This window comes from Oryctolagus cuniculus, chromosome 10, assembly GCF_051225735.1.
Source record: "Oryctolagus cuniculus isolate XC-2025 breed Fujian yellow rabbit chromosome 10, ASM5122573v1, whole genome shotgun sequence".
NCBI lineage: Eukaryota > Metazoa > Chordata > Mammalia > Lagomorpha > Leporidae > Oryctolagus > Oryctolagus cuniculus.
The window spans coordinates 125,175,894-125,194,770 of NC_142876.1; the positions used below are offsets into that span (position 1 = coordinate 125,175,894).

Consider the following 18,877-nt stretch of genomic DNA (forward strand, 5'->3'; position numbering starts at 1 on the left):
ATGCTTTTAAGATACTTTTTCCTCTACATTGGGAATGCCTCATTAACCCTGTAACTCCCCTTTTCTGTCTATATTTGCCTGTGAATGACGAGTTCAGCTCATTCCATTTTGTTTGAATGGTGCCGCTGATTCTGTGTTGTCCTCTCACTGCATCTGGCCGCTGCTGGGTTTCCTCTCACACTGTAGCCACGAGGCTTGTGGTGCAGCTCGGGGCAGACGGCTGGTGCTCGCCACCGTGTAGAATGCGACCCACACCTCCAGCGCCTGCCTCCCGCCCCCTGCAGTGCAGGAGCTGGGCAGGAGAGTTCTGAGGCAGCGATGCCGTAGCACGGCGGCAGCAGCCGGGTGAGCGCTGGGCAGTCAGGAGGGCAGCGGAAGGGAGGGCGACGGGCGGCCTCCCCAGGGGTGGAAGGAACTCACTTCTGAGCCAGGGGGTTGTGCCTGTCTCCTCCCAACCTTTCATCCCCTACGGCTCTTTGAGCACTTATCACAGAGAGAAATCTTTCAGGTTCCATCCTAACGTAGCGGGGAAAGAACTTTCAATGTCCTTGCTCACAAATACACAGATGGCTGAATGGATGGGCTCCAGCCGGCTGCAAAGCCCGAGTGTGCTCCCCGCCCACACACGTCCACGCCTGCGGTGGGAGCTCCCCGCAGCGTCCCACACACCCTTCACTTTCGCACCTGCGGGTCTTCAGCGGCTCACGCCCGCCGTGGAGAATTGCCCCTTCACTGCCATCTCCCCGGGAATCACAGGCGGCTGACACCAGGGCAGGAGGGCTCCAGCCACGCATGCAGCGCGCCGTGTAACCGCGGCTACAAACCGGGGCCAGTAAGAGGTTAGCTCGGAGACCCGCGTTCGCGTCACCTTGAGAGCGTGTCGCCCTTTCAATGGCAATCCATCCCAGCAGCAGCAGCCACAGGCACCCTAACACGTGGGAGAATCGGGCCTGAGCCCGCCCGCATCGGCCGGCTGCGCTGACCTTCACTGTCCACTGCTGGTGCTGTCTGCCCACCAGCAGCAGCGTTCGCAGGCACCTTGCAGCAGGGCTGAGTTAGCTCTCCTCTCCCCTGCGTGTGCAGAGCGGCAGGTGCAGGGGGCTGCCCTCCCGTGTGAGGGAGGAAACAGGTTTCCCTCATCGTCTCCTCTGCAGGCGTGCAAGAGGACTGCAAAAACTTCGTGGGAAACAACACCGAGAGATACCTCTGTGCAGGTGTGCGGGATGTCGACGTCCACACTTAGGAAGGGGCCTCAAAAAGTCTGTGGGGAAAACTCCTATTGAGAAGAACATTGAGTGCATTGTGAAACCTTTTGCACCAAACGGCACACATAGCTTGGTTCCCCTGTCAGGAGCTTCCGAAGGTGCCCTCACCTGAGTGCTTGCTGCGGCGACTTCCCCGGCCTCTTCCTCCGCCCTCTGGCCTGCTCCTCCTGTCAGCCTGTCACTCTCCGCACTTCGGAGTCCGCCGGGCCCCACTTGCCTCCTTATCACAGGCCTTTGCTATAAATAAATCCAGCCATTTAGGGGCACCCTCATCTCTTCTGCCTTCTGTTCCCAGGAGAAGCGATGCTGCACATTGGTCCCAACTTCCTGTGGGTCTGCCTGGGAAGCACCCAAGTGACAGCTCTGACACGTGGGCCTGTGGGAGTCTCCTCCCCTGGCTTCCTGAGCCCGGTGAGTCTTCATTTGTTGAAATCCAGCAGCATGGCAATGAAGCCTTCCTTGAAGCCTTGATGAGCCCAAATGTGCGGTTCAAATTGAAGCTGATTCCAGTAACTTGACTGGACTTGAACCCGTGTGCTGCACAGCTGGGGAGTGAGCAGCATGGGCGGGGACGGGAGCCCGGTGACGCACACCCCCTCCCGGAGCTCCACCTGCATCTAGTGCCCTGCTGGTGACCAGGGAACGTAGGACGTCGGGAGTCACGTCTCAGGAAAGCGGGTCCCGGCTCTGTCAGGGTACTGCACTCGGACTGGGCCTGCGCCATTTGAGGGTTCAGGGCCTGTGTTTGCTCCCCTGCATAATTAAGGAATTTGTCGACATTCTCTACAGCTGCTTTCCAAGCTATGTCTTTCAGCTGGTAGAACGATGCTTGGTTCCACGCAGGTGGACTTAGTAAGTCTCAGATCCTGAGGGCCCTCTGCACAGCACTTCACACCCAGCACAGCCCATCCTGCCCCAGTGCGCAGCTGAAACATCGCCTGGCAGAATCTCACAGCATCAACCCCTCCTGCTCTGGTAGGCGACAGGAAAGTGACCTGTCCTTCGCGTTTGGGAAGGCTGAGGCGACACCAGTCACTAAGACAACCCAAGCTGGGGCAGCTGGCCAGTCTAGCTTGCCTGCTTCCACTGTCCCCTGTCACGCTGTCCTGTGCACAAACCCCATCAGGAAGAGGTCCTGGAGGAAGGCCCGTGGGTGGCTGAGCTTCGGTGAGCAGCAGCGTGGCTGGGCTCAGTGTGGTTGGATCCTAACAAGAAAGCTGAAGAGTGAAGAGTGCTCTCGTCTGAGTCATCTCCCCATGCTGTGCAGAATAAAGTTCTTGGCGTCTTCTAAATGGCAGAGCCCCTCAGAGTGTGGGATGGCGCAGGAGACCCCGGGGAGCCTCCGGCCCCGGGCTCACCTCTCCTACAGAAACAGAAGGCGGGTCTGGGCGGTCTGTCTCGGGGGAGCGTCTGTGACTCAAGGCCGCACTGGAATCCCTTGTGAAAGGCGTCCAGAATGATCCCTACATGGCCAGCTCCCCATTCTCATCTGGTCCCTCAGGAACCAGACCTGAGGAGGTCAAGAGCCTGCCCTCAGGCGATTGTGTTGGTCAGGAGCAAGGGCCCTGCTTGGGGAACCACTGCAACACTCCCTGTCAGTGAGTCGGCCCACAAGGACACTGTTGATCTGCAACTGCTGTGGTCAGATGAAGCAGGTACTAGTGATTCTCGCCAGGATTGTAATAATAACGGCCTCAGTGTGCTTGCTTTTCAGGTGAGTTGGGCAAGGAAAGACGCCTACACAGCTTACCTGTGTGCTGATGCAGGTTAGCTGAGCCCACGCAGGAGTCAGCGTTCACGTGTGGGCTGAAGACACAGGACCTGGGGCTGGGCAGCTGGTGGCCCTTCGGTGTCAACCATCACAGAACAGCCCTGGGAGGCAGGCGTTAAGAGCATGTGGCAAACAGCGACCTGCACACACCTGGCCCAGGGCTGGGTCTGAGCACACGTTGGCCAGACCAGACCTTGTGGCCTCACCACGACTTTTTATCGCTGACTTTACGTTAAAGGCGGCCCTGCTCATGATTCTGCGTGCCTGTCAGCCCACCTACCTCTACTGTTGGTCGATGGCCAGAGCGGCCAAACTGCCTAACTTGGCCTCAGATGAGCCGGCCTCAGCACAATGATTGCTGACCTTGGGAGTGGAGAGATTCACAAACAAAGCTTCCCCTTGTTTCACTCAAAACAGCCAGGCCTCTGGGAGGGTTCCTGGCACCTGTGTGTGAAGCAGAGCCACGTGCCGTGTCTGGGTGGGGTTGCTCGAGAACTTGGTGCACACCGACGCAGCACGCTGAGGCTGCGGGCCTGGGGAGCAGAGCTCGGGCTGGATTTCAGCTGCTTGGCCCAGCACCTGGCTCGGGGTGTGACCTGCTCCACCACACCCTGTGCCCCTTGGGCAGCCACATTTAGCGTCCACGGCTCTTTGCTTGTCCACTCTGCATCCCGAACCTGAAACTCTCTGGGCAAGTTCTGCTACAGAAAGCTGGTAAACACAGAGCAGCGGAATCAAAATATTGTCTGCCTTGGACTCCGGTGCACGGACGTCCACACGCAAAGGGCAAACCAGTGTAGGGAAGCTGCAACCTATCCTGGGCGTAATTTGTCTTTGTCAACGGACATGGCCTTTATTTGGAAGCGATTTAATTAATGGGATTAGCGCCCTTGAAGTCCTTCCCCGATGAAAGAAAGGGATCCATATGTCCTAATGGCTTGCCCAGACCCCACCCCCAAATTTAATATACTTCTCAAATACCAATCATTGATCATTCACACATCAGAATTAAAAAAAAAAAAAAAACCTTAAAATTAGCTTTGTATTCCCAGAGAAACAAAGCACACTAAGATGTGTGTGTTGGAGCCTGCGAGTGAAACCGTCCTGAGGTTTGTGTTCCAGGAGGTTTGTTTGTCAAACAGAGAAAAATTACAACCGACTGTGGCTCCGTTCTTAAGCCAGAGGCAGCTTCCAGCCCATTAGTATTTCTGGGTTTTCCAGCCCTGTCTGTCTGTTCTCCGTGGAGCACCGAGAGCAAACGAGAATGTACTTCCGAGGATCTGCAAGCAGGCGGGGACTGGAGATGATGGGAGAAGCAGGGCGATAAATTCTCAGGACAAAGGACCTCAGAGTGGGGGCACCGTGGCTGTTGCAATGAATATTCCTTCAAGTCTGAAGTCTGAGTTGCTCAGACATCTCCCGAGTTGAGGCTTTCAGGTGTTCTTTCTGATGGGGGAGTGGGAGACATGATTCTGGGTCTTCAGACACTGAAGAAGCAGAGAGGAAAGGCTGATTAATGGGTACCAAGTTACAGTCAGAGAGGAGCAAGCCATTCTACATTCTGTTATTGTGGGGTGACTACAGACAGTGATAACGTACTGTATTTCTCTGAAAATACGTAGAAGGGGTGTTGAGTATTTTCATGTGCAGGGTGCACAGGGACAGAAATATTGCACGATACCCCATAACAATGCACGGTCCGTGTGCCAGTTAAAAGCAAATACATAAAGGGGCCGGCACTGTGGCGTGCCACATAAAGCCCTGGCCTGCGGCACCATCATCCCATTTGGGGGCTGGTTAGAGTCCCGGCTACTCCACTTCCAATCCAGCTCTCTGCTATGATCTGGGAAAGCATTGGAAGATGGCCCAAGTGCTTGGGCCCCTGCCCCTGTGTTGGGGAAGCTCCTGGCTCCTGACTTCAGATTAGCCCAGCTCTGGTTGTTGCGGCCATTTGGAAAGGGATCCAGCCGATGACATATCTCTCTCTCTCTCTCTCTCTCTCTCTCTCTCTCTTTGCCTCTGCCTCTCAAATAACTCTTAAAAAAAAAAAACTAAACAAAAAAGTAAAATACAAATAAAGGAAAAGTAAGGGGCAGGGGCTTCGTTTTCTCAGATTCTTCTAACAGATTCCCAGATGCTAACGGGAATCCCCAGAGACGGGACTCGGACACTTTCCTCGGACACCCACACGTCTGATTCCGATGCCGTGCATCTCAGGGGAGTGGGCAGCACGGACCTGCTTAACTATCAGCCGCCACGTGGACCGGTGAGGGTGCTGTGGCCCGGCTGTCATGGAAGTGAAAGCATCCACGCTGTCGGCACTGCCTCGCCTTTCACTCCACGTGCTGTGTGGCAAAATCCGGGCACCAGCAGTCCTTGCCGCAGGTTCTAAAACATGTCTGTTTTCCTGGGATTCTGGAAGAGATCAGTGCAGCATCTCAGGACCGCAACACACAGGGACAAGAGTGACGGACGTAGATCACGCACGCCGCCGTGACATCACGGGTGCATGTCGGGACTGGTCCCCGAGGTGCTGAAGGCCGTGCCGAACTCGGGCCCCTTCCTCTGCTCAGACCCGGCAGCCCCATCCATGCGCCGAGGGCCCGAGGGAAGGCGACGCTGAGGCTGGCAGTGGGAAGCGCCTGGCGGGGGCCTTGCTGCTCTTGGTTGCACAGGGCACAAAGGCCGCCTCCCAGGGTGGGAGGCCTCCAGGAAGACTGTGGGTGGGTGGACGTCTCTGCCTGCAACTGCACTCCTGTGTTAATCAGATGAGCCCGGGGCCACTGGCAGTGTGATGGCCCCCGAGGCACAGCCACCTAACACAGCGGAGTTTTTCCTGGACTGCACTTGCAGGCACCGTGGGCATTTCCATATCTCCAGCATGGCCATCCGAAGTGGCTTCCAAGAACACACAGGGGAAAGGGAGGAGTGGGTGGACTGCCTCTTCCCATGAGAAGCAAGACATTTATGGTCAGTGCTCAGGGGCCACACCGCACAGATGTGCAGGGAAAGACAGGACAGGAGCAAGCATCAGTCCCGCAGCGCTGGCCCTGTGAGAGGCCAAGGCCTCCACGCTAGCAGAAAACAAATTAGCAAGGAAAGAAACCTGAAAGGAACGTTAGTTTTGCCTATTCCCCAAGCTTAGCTTTGGAAGTTATTTTTCTCCTTGTGAAATCTTTTTTTTTTCCTTTCCAGATTTTATTTATTTATTTGAGAATTTGAGAGCTAGAGTTACAGACTGAGAGAGGGAGAGACAGAAATGGCAGGAACTGGGCCGATTGGAAGCCAGGAGCCAGGAGCTCCCATGTGGGTTTAGGGGCCCAAGCACTTGGGCCATCTTACATGCTTTCCCAGACCACAGCAGAGGGCTGGATTGGAAGTGGAGCAGTCAGCATCAAACCAGTGCCCTAATAGAATGCCGGAGCTGCAGGTGGAAGCTTAGCCCAGTATGCCACAGCGCTGGCCCCCTTGTGAAATCCTAAAACATGGAAGGGTGCAGGAAATGTGTTTCTCCACTCTGGATGCAGCAATCCGCTGTTGGTTCACTGTTACAACCTGACTCAAGCGAATCTGTTTACTGACACTGGGACCCGGAGCCCACATGAAAACTGAGAGGGGCTCACTGGCAGCCAGTCTTTTGGCTCCAGCACCTGGCGTGCCTGCCTGGCACTGCCTGGCAGTGAGACCAGGTGTCCATGCTGGTGAGACAGGACTGGCAGAGGTCAGCCACCTGGGCTAACACAGGCATAAAGGAGATGACGCATGCGTGGTGTAGCTCAGAGGACATCCTCACTGTGCACGGATGCTGTAGGTCAGGGAAACCCACACCGAATTTATTCTGTTTTCATGAATTCCAAGTCGTCACTCATCAGTCCACCAATCCTGGCAACGGCTAACAGAGTGGTTTCCTCGCAAGTCTGTGCCCTCTGGGTCAGTAGTGGGAGGTGAAGAGATATAAAAGGAGACTCTCAGAGAGAACCGCTGGGGGGGAACCTGGAGATTAAAGTGAAGAGCAGGTGTAGCCCTGGCAACGGAGCTGGAGTTTCCTAACAAAGTTAGGGACCGCAGGACTGACGTTTGGGGAGGATCAGACTCCACGGATGTCCTGTGCCACAGCTGCACCGAATCCTGAGCCCAAGTCCAGGCTGTTGAATGTTTCCAACTTTCTCATTGTTTTGTCAGACAGTTAGCCAGATACTCCCTGCGTGCAATGCACTCTCAAGATGATGGATCCAATACTTCCTGGTATGGTTTATTTTCCCCCCACTTCAGAAGCTCTCTGTGTGCCAACAGGACCCCGAGGGCACTGCACTGGCCGGTGAGTCGCACAGTCAAGGACTCACACCTATTTGTGAACGGCTGAGCTATTCCGTTGGCAACAGCTGCAGAATTTGAGTGCTCCCCTTCTGTGTATCTTAATTATATCTAATGAGATGCTTTCTGGAACAAGCAAGCTTCGTGCATTGTCTCTGCTTCTACATCAGAGACGTGTGTGTCAACCAAAAGCGTTCAGCTCATTAACAGCACGGTGGTGAGTCAGTAGCCAGTGACGAGGTCCAGTACCGTGCCGGACCTCAGCTTCAATTTTGTCACTGGGTAGCAATTGAAGTTCCACTTACCCACTTGTTTCTGTGAGAATCGCTGATACCAATTAAGCAGAATTGATTCCAAATGCTATGAATACAGCCTCTAATGCAAAAATAAATTAGCATTTATATTCTTTAAAAACATTTGCAAATGAGTGCATTCCAGCCTAATGGACTCCTATTAATATTTATGGGCCATGGGATATCACTGTCCATTAAGTAGATCTGCATTCTAGAGCTGGCCTAAGAAACGGCCATGAAGATACGTTCTCCCAACTACAGAATAGTTCACACAGACCAGGTTTAAAATCAGGTGGTGTAGAGAGGGGTGTTTCCCAGCACAAACAGCTGCCACACATCACTCTAGAGGAACTCAGGAAACAGGAAATCAGCGGGGATGAAACAAAGGGCAGGAACTTCAGCCAACGGAGCGCCAGAAGAGAAGAGCGAGCCGGCATCTGCTGCCCAGGAACTGCGGTCACAGCTGCCCGTATTACGAAGCTGCCGACTCCTGAAAACCAGCCCCTGCAGCAGAGTGCTGGGGATGCTGAGTGGTGGCCGGGCTTGGGTTCCAGCGAGAAGAGTGCAGTGTTCTGGCAATGGGCCGCCTCTGAGCACATTCAGGACGGCGCTGCACGTGTCCTGAGACGTGTTTTTAACCCCAGAGCCTTCAACAGGAGCTCCAGAGCATGAGGGCCCCTAGAGTTGGAATCCCCTTTGGACCACACAGGTATCGGACAGAAGGCATCACAGGGAGTTCAGACCAAGACGGAGCAGGGTTCTGGCCTGGTGGAAACGTGGTGCACTCACCAGGGATTGCCGTCGGCAGTGGACCAGGAAGCCAGACAAGTAAAATGAAAATTGAGGAATATTCAAGTATTATAATTCAAGGAGTTCAGTATGAAAAAACAGCACAAAGAAGCCTTGAGGGCAAGACTCCTGCTGACCCAAGCGGACGTCCCAGACAGAACTGCTGAACTGCCGTGACCAACACGAGGTAAGGGCAGGGGAGTGGCTGGCAGGATCCTGAACAGCAGAGGGGCTATGAGTGCCTGGGGTCCCTCCTGGCAGTCCCAGGACTCCAGGTTGATTCACTCGCATTGCTTCCACCCCTCCCCCAGCCTGGATGTGGTACAATCATGATTTCCACTGACTTTCAGCCACTCACCTCAGCTGCCATATTTATTTCAAGATGCTACCCGTCATTTAGGCGGTCCACTGCTGTTTGCCTCAATGGTCAGCGTGTTGCGTTGGGAAGAGAAAGCCAGGTTTTCCTGAGTGGGAACTGTCACATCCCCTTCTCCCTGTGTTAATGTGGTAGAACCTGTGGGTGCAGTTTTGACTCTCTCTCACCTGGAACGGGTGAGGGCGTCTACGCAGAGGAGGATGCTGTGGCTGGGCTGGGCACTGAAGAAGGAACCTGTGCTCAGGGCTCATGGCGAAGTGCAGGCCACGTCTAACAGGCGGCCAGCTCCCCCGATACATGGCAGATTTCGTTGTTATTGCAGGCATAGGCAGCCAGGCAGAGAATAAGCACTGGGCTGGGTGATTTTCTATCACTGATGATGTCCAAGATACTGCTTCTTGAGAAGGCAAAGCCGGAGGGCACATTGGAAGGAGAAGACTTGGAGAGAATGGAAGGGGAGGAAACACAAGCCCTGAGGAAAGGGGACAGAGACCCAGACTTAGCCTGGGGCAGCTCGCTTCAAACTTCTCACCATTCATTTTCTCAGGAGACTAAAAATGGGGCCTATTGCCTAGGGACTGTTGTTCCAATTAAACAACATAAGAGATAATTCTTGTACAAAACATTTTAGCAAGGAGCCTGGCACCTGTGTTCCATTCATTCTGGTTCTTACAACAAGGATACTGGTTGTGACTGCTGTAATATTAATGCTAGTTGCTGTATTATTACAAAGTTAGTGCTGCTTGTAGCTGTTAGAACGTTAATGCTGGTTGTAGTTGCTGTGGTTTTTACAATGCTGATGCTAGCTGTAGCTACATTCATGCTGGTTGCAGTTTGTTATGTTAATGCTGGTTGTTGTACTGGATGCAACGTTAACTGTCTCAGAGCTGGAGGCATGGCAAGTGGTTCTTTGTGAGAAGTCCTACACTCTTATCCAGGCCTTGGCTGCGGTGAGTCCACAGCCAGATTGCAAGGCACTCTGGTCACAGACAGATAACACAGAGACGGAGATTGGGTTACACCTAAAGAGAACCGAAGCTGTGAGAACAAAGGACTAATGGTGAACTGACAAAGAACAGGGCTGGATCGGAGCCCACTCGCCAATGCCAAAGCCTCAAGGTTATCTCTGAGCCTGTCGGGCAGAGCCGGGCACGAGCAGGAGAGGAGGAAACACCCACAGATGCAGTGCAGTTCCCCCTTCTGAGAGGAGGCTTGGGGACCATCTACGCAAAGGCTCCACGTGCACACCCCCTCCTCCTCGGGATGGCACGGAGCAAGTAAGGCTGGAGAAGCGCGTTAAGGCACATGAGAAGTTCAACACACTTATGGGGCTGTTTGAGTGATGCGTGTGTAGGCGCCGTCCGTAGTGGGTGCCCGGAGAACTGCAGTGTGCTTGCACTTATCTACAGGCACACACGGAGCGCAGGAAGACAGAGAACGGCTATTCCACGTGAGTTATTTGCTCTTTTTAGTCAACAGAGCAAGGCAACGTAGCTCTAGAGAGGAGGGCTTCAAGCTGTGACGTTTCCGGGGGTGACTGAGGGGTCTCACTTGTGGCTCCACTTGGGATTTCCCAAGGAGATCTCCGTAGGACACACACATCCATCTGTGGAGTTGCGCTGCCTGTGGGGTGCCACACTCACTTGCTCTGTTGCTCCAGGGGCCTCCGTCATGCCCTCTGGGACAGCTCCTGACACCCTGCTTCGGTCAACTTTTAGGCACTGCAGTAATAACACCCGACAGAGGCTGCTGATACAGGAAGTGGGTTGTTTTTGGCTCATGGTTGTGGGGCCTCAGAGTCCAAGACTGGACTGTCCGATGAGGCTGGGGGCTGGCTGTGGCATTGCAAGAAGAGGGATTTCGTGGCAAACCAGGAAGCAGAGAGTGAGCTGAGTCCCATTCAGTTTTTTTAATTAATTAATTAATTAATTAATTTGAAAGTCAGAGTTACACAGAGATAGGAAAGGCAGAGAGAGAGAGAGAGAGCAAGCGAGAGAAGTCTTCATCCGATGGTTCACTCCACAGTTGGCCAAAACGGCCAGAGCTGCACCAATCCGAAGCCAGGAGCCAGGAACTTCTTCTGAGTCTCCCACGTGGGTGCAGGGTCCCAAGGACTTGGGCCATCTTCTACTACTTTCCCAGGCCATAGCAGAGAGCTGGATTGGAAGTGGAGCAGCCGGGTCTCGAACCAGCACCCATATGAGATGCCGGCGCTTCAGGCCAGGGCGTTAACCCACTGCCACAGCGCCAGCCCCTCCTATTCAATTTTTAGAGCAGCCCTCTCATGGCAACTGCCTTCCCAGGGCATGACCCCTGGTTCCTAACACCCTCCCAGCAGGCCCACCTTCTAGTCATCAGAGTTGGATGAGAGCTGCACCCTGAGAGTTCTGTTAACTCACAACTTTGAGAAAGAACTGTCTGGTGAGTTCGGGTGCCTAGCCAGCCATGTGTCCATGACCCTTGGCCCTGCAGGTCCAGTGGGACTGACCAAACCCCCACTCCTAGGACTCTCAGGTCTACCCTGACTCCTCATGTGCGTGTCCTGAGATTGGGGAAGAAGAACCCTGCACCAGTGTTCTGTGACTTTGGGGAAAGAAGTTTGGCTTCTGCTGGGGTAGGTAAGCTGGAAGAATACAGGCCTGGGGCGAGGGGCTGCTGTGGGAACCTTGCTGAGCCTCTGACCAGCACAGGATTCTGGGCAACCTTGTTTGACCTCGTGGATCCAGCAAGGCCTGACGACTGCCCCAGGCTGACGAATTCTCTGAAAACAAAGAGCCCTGGTGTGCGGGACCCTGAAGTGCAGGCTCTTCCTGTCTGTCAAACACTTGTCTGTTCTGCTGTCAATCATTTCAACCATGTTCTCATCACTTCCAGAAACCTGGAGTGCCCTATTTATTTGACTTGTGAACAAATCAATGATTTGTCAGTTCTGTATGTAACACATTGACTGTGACAATGATTGTGACAAAAGATTTATTTAAAATTTTGTGTAATTTAGAAATATAATTTTTCTTCTGATACTTCCCCAGGAGACTGAGTATTAATGTGAATTAATTTTAATTTTCTGAGTATAGGATTATGTTTTCAGTACAATTATACTTGAGGCAAAGGAGGTCACCTCGCCTTTATAAAGGCCATAACTATAAACAAATACATATAATAGAATAAAAGTGTTATTTTGATAGAAATGAAAACAAGATGCAGTGAAGAAGCCAAACAGAGCAAAGTCTCAGCAACATTGGGGGGGCTCACTTCTGGCAAAGCCTGGAAGGACAGGACACTGGCCGCAGGGTGTAGGTGGGCTTAGCCTGGAAGGACAGGACACTGGCCACAGGATGTGAGTGGGCTGAGCCAGGAAGGACAGGACATTGGCCGCAGGGTATGAGTGGGCTAAGCCTGGAAGGACAGGACACTGGCCGTAGGGTGTAGGTGGGCTTAGCCTGGAAGGACAGGACACTGGCCACAGGGTGTGAGTTGGCTGAGCCGGGAAGGACAGGACATTGGCCGCAGGGTGTGAGTGGGCTGAGCCGGGAAGGACAGGACACTGGCCGCAGGGTGTGAGTGGGCTGAGCCTGGAAGGACAGGACACTGGCCGCAGGGTGTGAGGGGTGTGGGGAATACAGTGGGATGGCAGCGCATCACAGAACCCAAGTGTAAACACATCTGCGAAGTTAAGTGAAACCAGACCCACGGGAGCAATTTTCAACTCTCTCTGGGAGATGTCTATGCCTTTAAGTGGATTTAAGAAAAGCACAACAGAGCAGGCATTCAGCTAAGTAGTTAGGACACCTGCCTCTTCCAAGGTCACGTGGAGTGTCAGCTCCAGTTCCTGACTCCACATTCCTGCCAGTGCAGATCCTGGGTGTCAGTCAGCTCCCGGATGCAGGTCCTGGCTCTTGGCTTCAGCCCTGGCCCAGCCCCAGCCACTGTGGACATTTGGTAAGTGAACCAGTGAATGGGAGCTCTCTCTGTCACACTAACTCTTAAATACATACATGATTTTTTTAAAAAAGTAGGAAAAATCAAATTATTTTAAGAATTAAGGATCTTCTTTTCCTTTTATTCTCTCAGTGAAACAGTAATTGCATTTGTAGCCACCCTGGTGCACGGGGATGGGGTGACTGGAGTATAAAAGCCAACTAAGACACAACCTTTGCTGAACGGTGGTTATTGGAGAAGTAGCACACATACTTTATGTTACTGTCATTGACAGTATTGTAAGCAAAAGGATGCAGTATTTAGAATACAAAGAGGAATGTTTTAGGGCCGCACTGTGGCATAGTAGGTTAAGCCTCCACCTGGGGCGCCAGCATCCCATATGGGCGCCAGTTCATGTCCCATCTGCTCCTGTTCCAAGCCAGCTCTCTGTTAATGGCCTGGGAAAGCACTGGAATACGGCCTAAGTGCTTGGACCCCTGCATCCACCCAGTTGCGAGACACTGAAGAAGGTCCTGGCTTCTGGCTTCAGATCAGCCCAGGTCCGGCTATTGTGGCTGTTTGGGGAGTGAACTAGCAGATGGAAGACCTCTCTCTCTCTCTTTCTGTAACTCTGCCTCTCAAATAAATAATCTTTTTGAAAAAAAAAAAAAAGTAACATTTTCCCAAATTAGAGAGAAGTACCTGATTAGACTCATGAGAGTTCTGCATTTATATGCACAAACGTGAGACTGCACCCCTGTAGCCCTACACAAAGCACCATGCCTACCAGAAGAGACACTCAGTAAGTGCAGGTGGGATGTGTGGCGCAAGTGGAATAATGACACTCTTTCATTCTTGCAGTTATGCCTTGGGTGAAATTACCTGGGCCCCACCACTGTAAAAGCATGTTGGGTGCACTTTAAGGAGGCACTTGATCTTGAGTTTTGCTTGATGACAAACTGTTTCAACAAAGTGTTCATATATCTGGGACCATAACAAAGCTTAACCCAACTGATGCTGATCTAGGCAAAACCTAAAGGTTCCATCAAAATCAGAGGGCCAGCACCAGCCGTCTAGATATCTAGCTGGGTGTGGGTGACCGATGGACTTCCAGAAAACCGTCTGAGGGTACTGACGAGAACCAGCAGAATCCATCAGCACTTTTGCTTTCTTGGTTGGCTTTTTGAAAGCAGTGGACTTAGAGGGCTGCTCGGGCCGAGCGGTCACACGCAGTGCCGGGACCCAGTGTGCGGGAGGTCTAGATACTCTTTTCAGGAAGGACAGTGTGAGTGGTGCCTGTGGTGCGGGCGGCGGTGCTGGAGCTGATGAGGACACTGAGACACTGGGGCAGCACTTGCAGTCCACGCACTGAGTTCTCTGTTGCGTCTTGCAGAATCAGGAAAACGGATCCGACATTAAAACCGATTATCGTGTGGACTATATCCCAGGGAAAAGAGCTCCAGGGCGACTCCACCTACCCGTCTAATGACAGGTTTGATGGCTCAGGCATGGCAGGGACCGCTATTCGGACACAAGACCAGTAGGAGAACCTGGGATGTAGGAAGCCAAGAGCTTCATGCCAAAGCCACTGCAGGTGTCTGGGAAAAGTCGGCCTCTGCCCGAGCCGACATCCTGCAGGCACGAGAAGTCCAGGCCCCCTGACTCCAGTCGCCTCTCCTACAGGTGAGCCAGAGGAAAGAGGCATGCTGCGTGCCTGTTGCAAAGCCGCGATTCAAAGTCATTAAGTGCACATTAATAATCTTGGGAATACGTAATTTTGTAGGTGACAGATACTATTTTTACAGCTGTTCTTTAGAGAAAGAATAAGCTTCTCTTCATTAAAGACTAATGAGTGACATTACATTTAAGTGCTCACATTAGATATGCTTCTTTGAATTTAATGATGGGGCAATGAGGCCTTTAATTAAATACTCAAAAGTCTCCACTGGGAGAAACAAAACAAATTTATCTGCAATTTGGAAAAATAATGGAATCCATCTGTTACATAATAACATTTTAAATTTTTGGATATTTAGACATACTGCCATTGTACCTTGAAAGCTTACTTCTCAATACAGTAAAATTTATTGGCACAACAAAATAAATAATGTGGTAACTCACATGGTATTCTATTTCTTGTTTTTGCTTTGTTGATGTACTTTGGATATCCACCACGGAATAAGGAAGAATTCCCACAGCCCCTGGGTTGTTCCTAGAGTTACTGTTATGGTTTCAATATCCCACAATGAGCAAATCTTCAAGTAATAATTGAAAGAAAAATAATTATAAGATTAAAAATTTCTATCTAGAAATTGGATTATAAGCCGTTTCCTAAATTGTGATCTTTCCAAATGAGTTTTTCCCCCATTTTAGACAACAATATGCCCATTTTCCCTATGCTAGAACCCATTATGCATTTATTAAAAATATAAAATGTAATTAAAGTTATTAAATTTTCAAAAATATTAAAATGGAACCATAATAATGTTACTGGATTTTCACAATAAGTCACCCTTAAATGAGATCATTTCCTCCATAGAAAATATTATCTTAGAGGTTTTCAGTTTCTGGAAAACCTGGGAGGGAAGTAGTGGCTAGGGCAGAATCAACACGCCTCTGGTGAACCCCCGGTCACTCGGGTATCTGTGGAGCACATGGCTGGGCCCTGGCTCCTGCTGTTGTCTCGCCTGGAGAACGGTCATCCCTTCCACAGACCTCAAAGAAGAACAAGCTTAAAGCCATTTTTACAGAGGTAATAAGAATAAAGTGCTTTGCAGGGGTGAGAAAGCAAAAAACCGACTCCTTTGCCATCCGCTTTGATGGACTTAGGATAAGTTCTTCCATTAGCTCTGGCTGGGGAGACCTGCTGCTGTGGGATTCGGCACACTGAGGTGAGACTCGGAGCAGACAGCACAAAGCCCAGGCGAGGCTGCTGATCTCTGGTGGCTGCTTTCTGCGTTTCTCCTGGAGCTCCCTGATCCATCAGCTGCCTCTGTTCAGCAGTTTTGCTCAGAGTTCCTAGGAACAGAGGCTGTTTTCAGCAGGACAAGGAAAAGGAAAACGTGATTTTTCCCTGAATCAAGTTGGGAAAACAATTTTTGATGATGCCATAACTTGGGGTGCATTTGAGATAAATAAGGAACGTCACAGCTTCATGCCTTTGTGTGTTTGTGTGTAGGGAAGAATTATCTTGAGATATTTTCATGATCTATTAGGGCATGTAGAAACACTAAGGATTACTCAAGTGAGGCAGAGTCCCATTTAGTGCTCCAGGAAGCATTGCTATTACAGCGGAACCCTTACCTGCAGAACCAAGGCTGCTTCCATACACTGTCAGCCAGTGCTGTGTGGGAAAAATCCTGCTGTGCTCCGGTGCTCCGCAGAAGAGGGGAGATTAGGTGGGTGTGCGCTCTGTGACAGCGCCACGAGAGGAAGCCGTTCAGTGTCCCTGCCCACTCAGCTCAAGACCCCCGAGGCCGCGTTTCAACCACACTCACTCCCACTCCCACTCCAACAGAGCAACCAGCTGTGCTGTCTCATGCACACAGTGGCTCCTGAACCTAACGTCCTCTTTTTTTTTTTGACAGGCAGAGTGGACAGTGAGAGAGAGAGAGAGAGAGAAAGGTCTTCCTTTGCCGTTGGTTCACCCTCCAATGGCCGCTGTGGCCAGCGCACCACACTGATCCGATGGCAGGAGCCAGGTGCCTTTCCTGGTCTCCCATGGGGTGCAGGGCCCAAGCACTTGGGCCAACCTCCACTGCACTCCCTGGCCACAGCAGAGAGCTGGCCTGGAAGAGGGGCAACCGGGACAGAATCCGGCGCCCCAACCAGGACTAGAACCCGGTGTGCCGGTACCGCAGGTGGAGGATTAGCCTAGTGAGCCGCGGCGCCAGCCCTGAACCTAACGTTCTCATTTCATACTGAGCTTACATTTCCCCAAGTTTCACTTTCCTTGTCTACAAAGAAAATAGATAATATTTATTTTTACAATAAACATGCAGAAGTCACATTAAGCACTCAAATACTGTCCATCACTATTATTAGTGTTGTTATTATCAACAAACACTGCTTTCCCAGGCCATTAGCAGGGAGCTGGATTGGAAGTGGAGCAGTGAGACTTCAACTGGTGCCCTATGGGATGCCAGTGTTTCAGAGGGTGACTTAATCTTCTAGGCCACAGTGCTCAGCTCCTATTATTTAAATTCTTATCATCCAGTTTACCACATTAGTCTTCATGAAAGGTTTAGCATTCAAATTTAAGTTGGTATATCTTTGATGATGAAACTGCTGTATTCCAGGGTATTTGTGACAAGGTCTCTGGTAAGTGGCTTTGTATTTTTAAATGTAAGTTGGCCAGATATTAGAGCACCTCCAGGCCTTTTTACATGGAGGCGGCATTTCTGCAGATGCCAGCTTTGTGGCTCCTCCATCCCTGGGTGCACGCTTTGCTGGGATTCCCTGAAGCTCCTGGCTGAGCTATTTTTGCTCTTAGGAATCTACGGGGAAATTTTTTTCTTTCCTGGCTCTTGGATATACTCCTTTCTTTGCTTTCCTTTTCAGGAGTTTGCTGTGTAGTTGCCCAACATCTTTGAACCTCTGTAGAGGTGGGTACATCAGCTTAGCTCAATTTCCATGTTGAAATCAACCAAGTTATCTTTTCACAGCAATTATGGTGGTGCCATCCTTGTTTCCAACACTCTAGGAACTGTGCTACATTCTGGTGCGATGGGCTACACGGTCACCAAGCAGGAAACGTCCAAGAGTCTACAGTGTCCATGCTGAGCCTCACTGTCCCAGGCACACACTCACGCTGTCGTCTCCTCCTGCACACAGCTGTCTGCGTCCAGGACACTCTGCCTGCCCATCCTCGCCAGCCCTGCTATGGCATTGCCCCCTGCACCTGTCAACTCCACGCCGCTGCAGCCAAGATGTCTCCCCTGAGGATCTCTCACTGTTTGGACTTCCTTATCCACCGGTGATATTCACTGCTTCAGACCCTTTACGACAGTGTAAAACTGTATGATCAGTAGTGCAGCTGGTTTAGTGTCCGGCCCTCCCTGCATGTCCCTCAGGAACACAGCACAAGACACTGTCTGGAGTTTAGACCTGTTAGGTCCTTACCTAAATGTGTTAGGAAATGGCCGATGGTGTCACGGTGGTCAAGGGAAAATTCCTGTCGTCCTGAGTTAATACTAATGGATACACATGACCTTAAGTATGCACAGGTATCTAAATATATCTGACTGAAATCTATCACATTTGATTCTGAGTTTGGCTAAGATGAAAACAATTAGAAAAAATTAAAAATTCATTTCTATTTCATATTACCCCTGACATAAATTGAAAAAAAAAATAAAATGAGAAACTAAGAGTGTAGTTTAATGAGAAAATGTAAAGAAGAGCCGCCACCTCATTAGACAGAACCAAAGCATCTCATCACATCGATACAGCACCGGCGAATTCACAGGCCATCTGTTCTTCTATCTAGAGCTAATTAAATAAAAAAATTTTTCAGCAATTAAGAAACAGCCATCAGCCTAAAGTCTGAACTAAGAATGATTTGCTAGTGAAAACTATAGCTATTACACACGCACTTAATCAGGGAGCCCCTGAGCAAAAGTCTGCGCGTCACTGAAGAAGTGGTGAGAGGAGATTCCGCGCCTGGACGTGAGTGCAGAGTCACCAGGGGACAGCCACCACCTGTGGCCCTCTAGGAGACTAACGAGGTCATCGTGCACACGTCTGAGCAGCGCCACATTGTAAGTTTTAGGGAAACTCATCGAGTACTTTGGACTGTTAGGTGACCACCTATTTAGCTGAGACGTGCCACAGCAATCAAGACAGTTCTTCACTCTGTGCCGAGTACCTGGACGCCTTCCTTGGTGTAATGCTCAACAAATCAAGTTGCTTCTTTGGCCTGCAATGTAATACCAGAATTGCTGAAACCTCAGCTGATGCAGTGCGGGTGGAAAATGAGTATTCTTCTTTTGTGCAGTGACCTCACGGGTGCAGTGTTTAAGGTGAGTCTGTAAAGCAGGCGGGATCAGCCTTCACTGACAGATGCAGGAAGTGAGGCCTGAACTGGACGATGGGTTCAGGTTTCTTCGTGGGATCTCAACTTAGCTGTGGCCCTGCGGTCCCTTCTACTTCA

General features: G+C 51.1%; 2 long non-coding RNA genes across 2 annotated transcripts in view; one reads left to right on the forward strand and one right to left on the reverse strand.

The window, feature by feature from the left end:
* LOC149124476 (uncharacterized) overlaps positions 1–5,065 on the reverse strand; it is a 35,184-nt gene extending 30,119 nt beyond the window's left edge. The window contains exon 1 of the long non-coding RNA XR_016214518.1: positions 3,016–5,065. This is a non-coding gene — a long non-coding RNA (uncharacterized LOC149124476). The remainder of the gene's footprint in view (positions 1–3,015) is intronic.
* A 2,989-nt stretch (positions 5,066–8,054) lies between these two features.
* Positions 8,055–18,084, forward strand: LOC149124477 (uncharacterized). Its single transcript, XR_016214519.1, has 3 exons — positions 8,055–8,619; positions 17,287–17,330; positions 17,429–18,084. It is a non-coding gene; the product is annotated as an uncharacterized LOC149124477 (long non-coding RNA).
* Positions 18,085–18,877: the final 793 nt, after the last annotated feature.